This window comes from Mustela erminea, chromosome 10 (assembly GCF_009829155.1).
Source record: "Mustela erminea isolate mMusErm1 chromosome 10, mMusErm1.Pri, whole genome shotgun sequence".
Taxonomy (NCBI): Eukaryota; Metazoa; Chordata; class Mammalia; order Carnivora; family Mustelidae; genus Mustela; species Mustela erminea.
The window spans coordinates 31713533-31719532 of NC_045623.1; the positions used below are offsets into that span (position 1 = coordinate 31713533).

The 6000-nt window shown below is 39.8% G+C and overlaps 1 protein-coding gene across 2 annotated transcripts in view; it reads right to left on the reverse strand.

Moving 5' to 3' along the window:
- Positions 1-4971, reverse strand: part of C10H1orf146 (chromosome 10 C1orf146 homolog) — a 32927-nt gene extending 27956 nt beyond the window's left edge. The window contains exon 1 of one of the 2 annotated variants that reach the window (XM_032302964.1): positions 4857-4971. The gene's annotated coding sequence lies outside the window, so the exon portion shown is untranslated. Of the gene's footprint in view, positions 1-4153; positions 4198-4856 lie in introns of those variants that run through there. The other variant, XM_032302965.1, reaches the window with a different exon arrangement.
- Between the last annotated feature and the right edge of the window lie 1029 nt (positions 4972-6000).

The following is a 6000-nucleotide window of genomic DNA, read 5'->3' on the forward strand; positions in this document are numbered from 1 at the left end:
ATCACATAACTTCTCATACAGTTCCTCATCTGTAAAATGTGGATAACACTTCTTACCCCATAAGGCTATCAAGAGGATTAACAGGGGCTCCTGGGTTGTTCAGTTAAAAAAGGGAATGGAATGAAAATGGTGTATAAATATATTTAAACATATATATTAGTGTGTAGAATACTCGAAAGAGAACATAAGCAACTGAGCACTAAACTTCATTTTTGGCTGGGTTTTGAATAACCAATGTGAAAAGGAAAAGAGAATATTTACTAATTTTTTTCAGGAAATTCTGGCTGAGAGAAGTTGGCACTAATAGTCACATACACCTTTGAGTAGTATGGACATCTTAAGAATGTAAGTTGTCCAATCCATGGACACAGAATGTCCTTTCATTTATTTGTATTTTCTGTAAAAGACCAGATAGTAACTATTTTAGGCTTTGTGGGCCATATAGTCTCTTGCAATGACTCAACTCTGCCACTATAGCATGGATACAGCCAGCCACAGACAAAAAGTAAACTAATATATTTCTTAAAATTGCATTTAAGGACATGAAGATATGAAATTCACATAATATTCATCCATCACAAATATTTTTCCCAATCACTTAAATCTGTAAAGAATTATTCTTGAAGCACCTGGGTGGTTCAGCGGGTTAAAGTCTCTGCCTTCAGCTCAGGTCATGATCCCAGGGTCCTGGGATCCAGCCCCACATCGGGCTCTCTGCTCCGTGGAGAGCTTGCTTACTCCTCTCTCTCTGCCTGCCTCTCTGCCTACTTGTGATCTCTCTCTGTCAAATAAATAAATAAGATGTTTTAAAAATAAAAAAATAAAAATATAAAGAATTATTCTTGGTTCCAAAGGTAGAGGGCCAGATTTGACTCATGAGCCATAATTTTCCAAGCCCTCCCTAAAACATTCATGGTATATCATGATCTTGGTTCTCTCCTACGCATCTAGAATGGTACTAGATTTGTACCATCCTTGGGAGGAATGAAAAAAATAATCACTCAAATCATGTTCTATAAGTTTAATTCTCTTACAGAATCCAGTTAAGAATGGCTGCATGAAGTGACAAAAATAAGAGAGTTAAAAAAAAAAAACTGGTTAAGATATGCAACAAGGGCTCTTACACAGGGTAACTGAAATATAAACTAATATAACCATTTTGGAAGATGATTAGACATTGTTGGGGTAATCTTTGATGGGCCTTAGTGTCCCTGCATGGTTTTTGGGGTTGTTTTGTTTTGTTTTTTCCTGAAAATGCCAAGAATATCAGGCCTTCACTCTTTACCCAGGTCATTTTTCATTTGCAATGAGCAACACTGAGAAATGCACTGAGCAGGCTTGTCATCACTCATTAGTTAGGGCTCCCCTCTGTTAATGTAACCAATTCCAAGTGTCTAAATCCACTTGTGTTATTCCAACATGTCTACCTCTTGTGGGATTTGGAAGCCAGGGAAACCATTAAGAACCTAAATCTTTGGCTACTACTTTTGCCATAATTTTCTTTTAAAACCTGTGTCTGGTCCAGGCAGCAAGTATCTTCTGCCAGCATCAAACAATATCAGGCCAACTTGTTAGCTTGCAAGTAGGATGAATCTAAGACTTTTCAGAGTTCTTGACAGGAAATATCTACTAAAGTTGAAGATACACACCCAGAAATTATACTCCCAAGTTTATACTGAAAAGAAATGCATGCAACATGTAATAAAATATCTGTACAAGAAGGTTCATGACAGCATTTTTAAACTTTATTCTTCATACTTTTGCTTAAATCTTCTTTTTAATCTACTTTCAAGGCTAGAATGATTCAGGTGGTAATGGATTAGAGTTGGCAACATCAGTATGGAATGACTTTTAGTTTAACAGAGATACAAATGAATAGATACATAAATACTTATTAATGCACGTGTGGCCATGCATTAATTAGTACACACAAGCATATATTTCCTTGCTCTGTCATGAGAGGGGCCTAAAAGAACTGATACTTTCTCAGCAACAATCACTTTGGTTTCTAATGCCATTTGCCAATAAAAAGAAACAGGGCTCCTTGAAGAAATGGCTCATTCCAGGAGTGGGACAATAAATATATAAGCTGAGCCTAGAGTATTCTGTAGTGCCAGAAAGTAAGGAAGTGATTAAAAAACAAAACAAAGAAAAATCTCACATTGAGAGGAGTATGACAAAAAGTAAACGAATCAACTGAAAGAGACTCCCATGGCCAAAGCTGGAACAATGTGAGTAGCAAAATAAGTAAAAAAAATAATATAATTCAGGGCGCCTGGGTGGCTCAGTGGGTTAAGCCGCTGCCTTCGGCTCAGGTCATGATCTCAGGGTCCTGGGATCGAGTCCCGCATCGGGTTCTCTGCTCCGCGGGGAGCCTGCTTCCTCCTCTCTCTCTCTCTGCCTGCCTCTCTGCCTACTTGTGATCTCTCTGTGTCAAATGAATAAATAAAATCTTTAAAAAATAATAATAATATAATTCCAAGTACAAAACAAATATCCACACATCCATACTGATATAAAGGATTGAAAAAATTATTAAATGGGGAGAAGAGACAAATCTCCTGACACTGCCTCCAAGAGACATTGGAGAAAAATGATAGGTACTACCTCAGCCAGGTGGTCAAACTCTATATTAATAGCCATCAATACATCGATAGTATGTATCACTGATATAATGTAACTTTCATCTCAATAATCCATAATCCCAGTCCTACCCTGAGAAACACACCAAATTCCAATAGTAGGGCATAGTGCAAAATACCTGACCAGCACTCCTCAAAGCCATCAAAGTCATCAAAAACAAAGAAAGTGTGAGAAACTGTCACAGCCAGGAGGAACCTAAGGAAACATTATAATTATATGTAATGTGCTATACTGACTGGAATCCTGGAACAGGAAAAAAGGACATTAAGTAAAAAACGAAGGAAATCAGAATAAACTATGAACTTTAGTTCATAATTTAGTTCATAATAATGCAATAATAATGGTTCATTAATTGTGACAAATGTACCATATAGTACAAGATGTCAGTAATAGGGGAAACGAAACAAACAGTATGTAGGAATACTCTGGACTTTTACCTCAATCTTTCTGTAAATCTAAAACTATTCTAAAAAGAATACCTATAAAAAAATCCTACCTCTCCTTCAGGGCCCATTAAAAATCCTGTCTCCTGCAAGAAACAAACCCTGATCCCCTTCAGTTCAAATGAGACCTTTCCTTCCTTCCACCTCACAACACTTCTGCTGAGCACCTACCATATTTTGCCCAACAAAATTATTTATAAACACATTTAATTTTCCCTAAATCATAAACATCTTAATGTCAAATTAATATTTGTCATGTTATTTAATACAAAATTAGTTCGAAGTAAAATCGAGAAACCAACTAACCCAGATGAAAGTCACATTTAGTTACGGTTAGTATCTCCTAAGGCAGTTTCATTCTACTTCTGAACAAATCTAATAATTAGAAAGTTATTCCTGCTGGGTTGGTACCAAATGTTCTCTAATTTCCTCATTTATTGCATGAATGAATGAACGACAACTAGCTTTATGAGAGCAGAGAACACCTTCTGTTTTACTGAATACTGTATCTCCAGCACCGGGCACATAGTAGACACTCAAACATTTGTTTCGGGGGCACCTGGGTGGCTCAGTTGGTTGTGTCTGCCTTCGGCTAAGGTCATGATCCCAGAGTCCCGGGATCCTGTCCCCACTGGGCTCCCTGCTAAGCAGGAAGCCTGCTTCTCCTTCTCCCTCTGCCCCTCTCCCTGCTTGTGCTCTCTCTCTTTGCAATACATTTTTTTTTAATCTTTTTAAAAAAATTTGATTTTGAACGAGTAAATGGCTACCTGGCTAGGGAAAGGGCTGCAACTTTTACTTCCCCTCCCATACAATTTAATTTACTGTTTAGCTAATGACCACCCTCTTAAATACACTCACTCAATACAGTAATTTAATTCTTCATATATAGTCATTATTAATTAAATAGTATATCATATATAGTCAATATAATTAAATAGTCATTTAATTCTTCATACCCTTATATGTGGGTTTTGTGAACAATTTAACTGAAGCTACAAGTGGTTTAGTCATTTTGTGCAATTTTAAGTGCGAAAGGAACTGCAACCAGTAGATCCCCAACAGCGTACCATGAACGACTAGAAATGAGTAAGAAAACGAGGGTTGAGGCAGCAAGGATCCCCCCTGCATCTCTGGGGAAGTGCTCCTGGACTAGCAGCCAGGCAGGCGGCTCACCCACACCACAGATCTGCGACTCTGGGCAAATCACTGCCCATCTAGTCGGCCTGCTTCTTCATCTGAAAATAAAAAGGTCGAACTCAAGGCCTTTTAAGTCTTCGCTGGTTCCAAGGCCCTAGTATTCCCAGCTATTAGGGTTTTGTTTGTTTTTCAAATTCAAATCTGTTTAACCCTGCGCACACATACACAAAAATCTCCCTTATATCGTGTTCCCGCTCAGTCGCCTCAACTGACACGTGAGAGGCTGACCTACAACATCTCCAGGCCGCTTCCATTCTCGAGATATCCTACCCCCCACAGTTGGCGGGGAAACAGATCGCAGAAAACACTGAAAGTAAATAAAATATAAATTCGCAGGCTGCACAACGACAGGGCTTCTGGAAAAGAAACATTTCTACAATCCTACATGAAAAACATGAGGAAACCCCTTTCCACACGACTCTTAAAGGAAGAAAAGAGTGGGGCGGATCCTCTCTCACCCAGCTGAAGCCCTGAGGTAAAGACTGGACCTCGGCACGTCTGAGGAAAAAATCACAGTCTCAAGTGAAGGAAGCAAGAAAAACATGAAGAGCCACTAGCTGCAAACACACCTACCAAATCAGCAGGTCCCTGGGCCCAGGTCGGCTCTCAAACTTCCAGAACGTTCCACGAGTAGCTTGACGCTTGGAGGGCGGGGCACAGAGGCCCTTGCGTGGTCGTGGCTACTCCAGCCGCGATGCGCGCTCTCCACTGGCTGGGCTTCGCGCAGCCGCAGACCTCGCTAACCGGCTCCGCCTTTCCTACTCCTTAGATTGAACGGTTTGCGCCAGCTGCTAAGTGGTTAAGGAAAAGTAAGGAGTTAGTTTGCTGCGTTTCACTTAGTGGCCTGAAGTTCGCTTTTCACAACTTTCTAAATATAGACTCAATTCTTTTACTATGATTGACAGTATAAAATCAAAGTGGCCTCATTTCATCCAAATTATGAAATACAGACTCACATTTTCATTAGTGGCTTTAATTATAATATAGAAAAACCTGTGTGTTAACTCTTTTGGAATCCATTGCTTTCAGACCCGACTGAAGCTCAGCAAATTATTAAGTGCTGGTGTTCAGAACCGTAAAAGTTGAAAAAGAAAAGCCACCACTTGCCTAGAGCTTATGGTTGGGATGCAAAACTATTTAGGTCTTCCTTTGAAAAACACTTAATTGCTGGGGGGAAAACAATACTGCTTCAGGAAAAATCCTTTGGAGCACTTTTGTAATGTGGATTAATTACTCCCTGAAGTAACCATTTTGTAAGTTTAGAGTTGTATAACTGATATTAAAATTAGGGGCACTCTTTTGCTGCTGCTATTGGACAGTAAAGCCAGGATTGGATAGGTCAAATTAATCAAGACCTGACTCAGCCACACCGTGTAGATTTCAGAACTCAAGGAATTGATTCAGCTGCTGGTGTGGGCAGGAAGGTTGGCTCTGCCAGAGGACCCTCCTTGGAAGGTCCTCATGTTTCAAGCTGGCTAATTGCAGAGGGCTAAGAGAAGCATCTAAAATTAAGCCTCAGAGGGCCCCAACAGGTAAGAGTGCAGGATAACCTTTCCTTTCTACCCATTATACCACAAGGTGACTTGGCTGGATTGAGAGCCCTGACTCCAGTTCTGGCAGTGGAACTGGCAAGTGCAAAGAAGGGTCCATTCTGAGGAGGGTACTCAAGTTCTGGGCAAATGACCAGAATAGGGAGGGAAAAGAAAACTATTCTTAT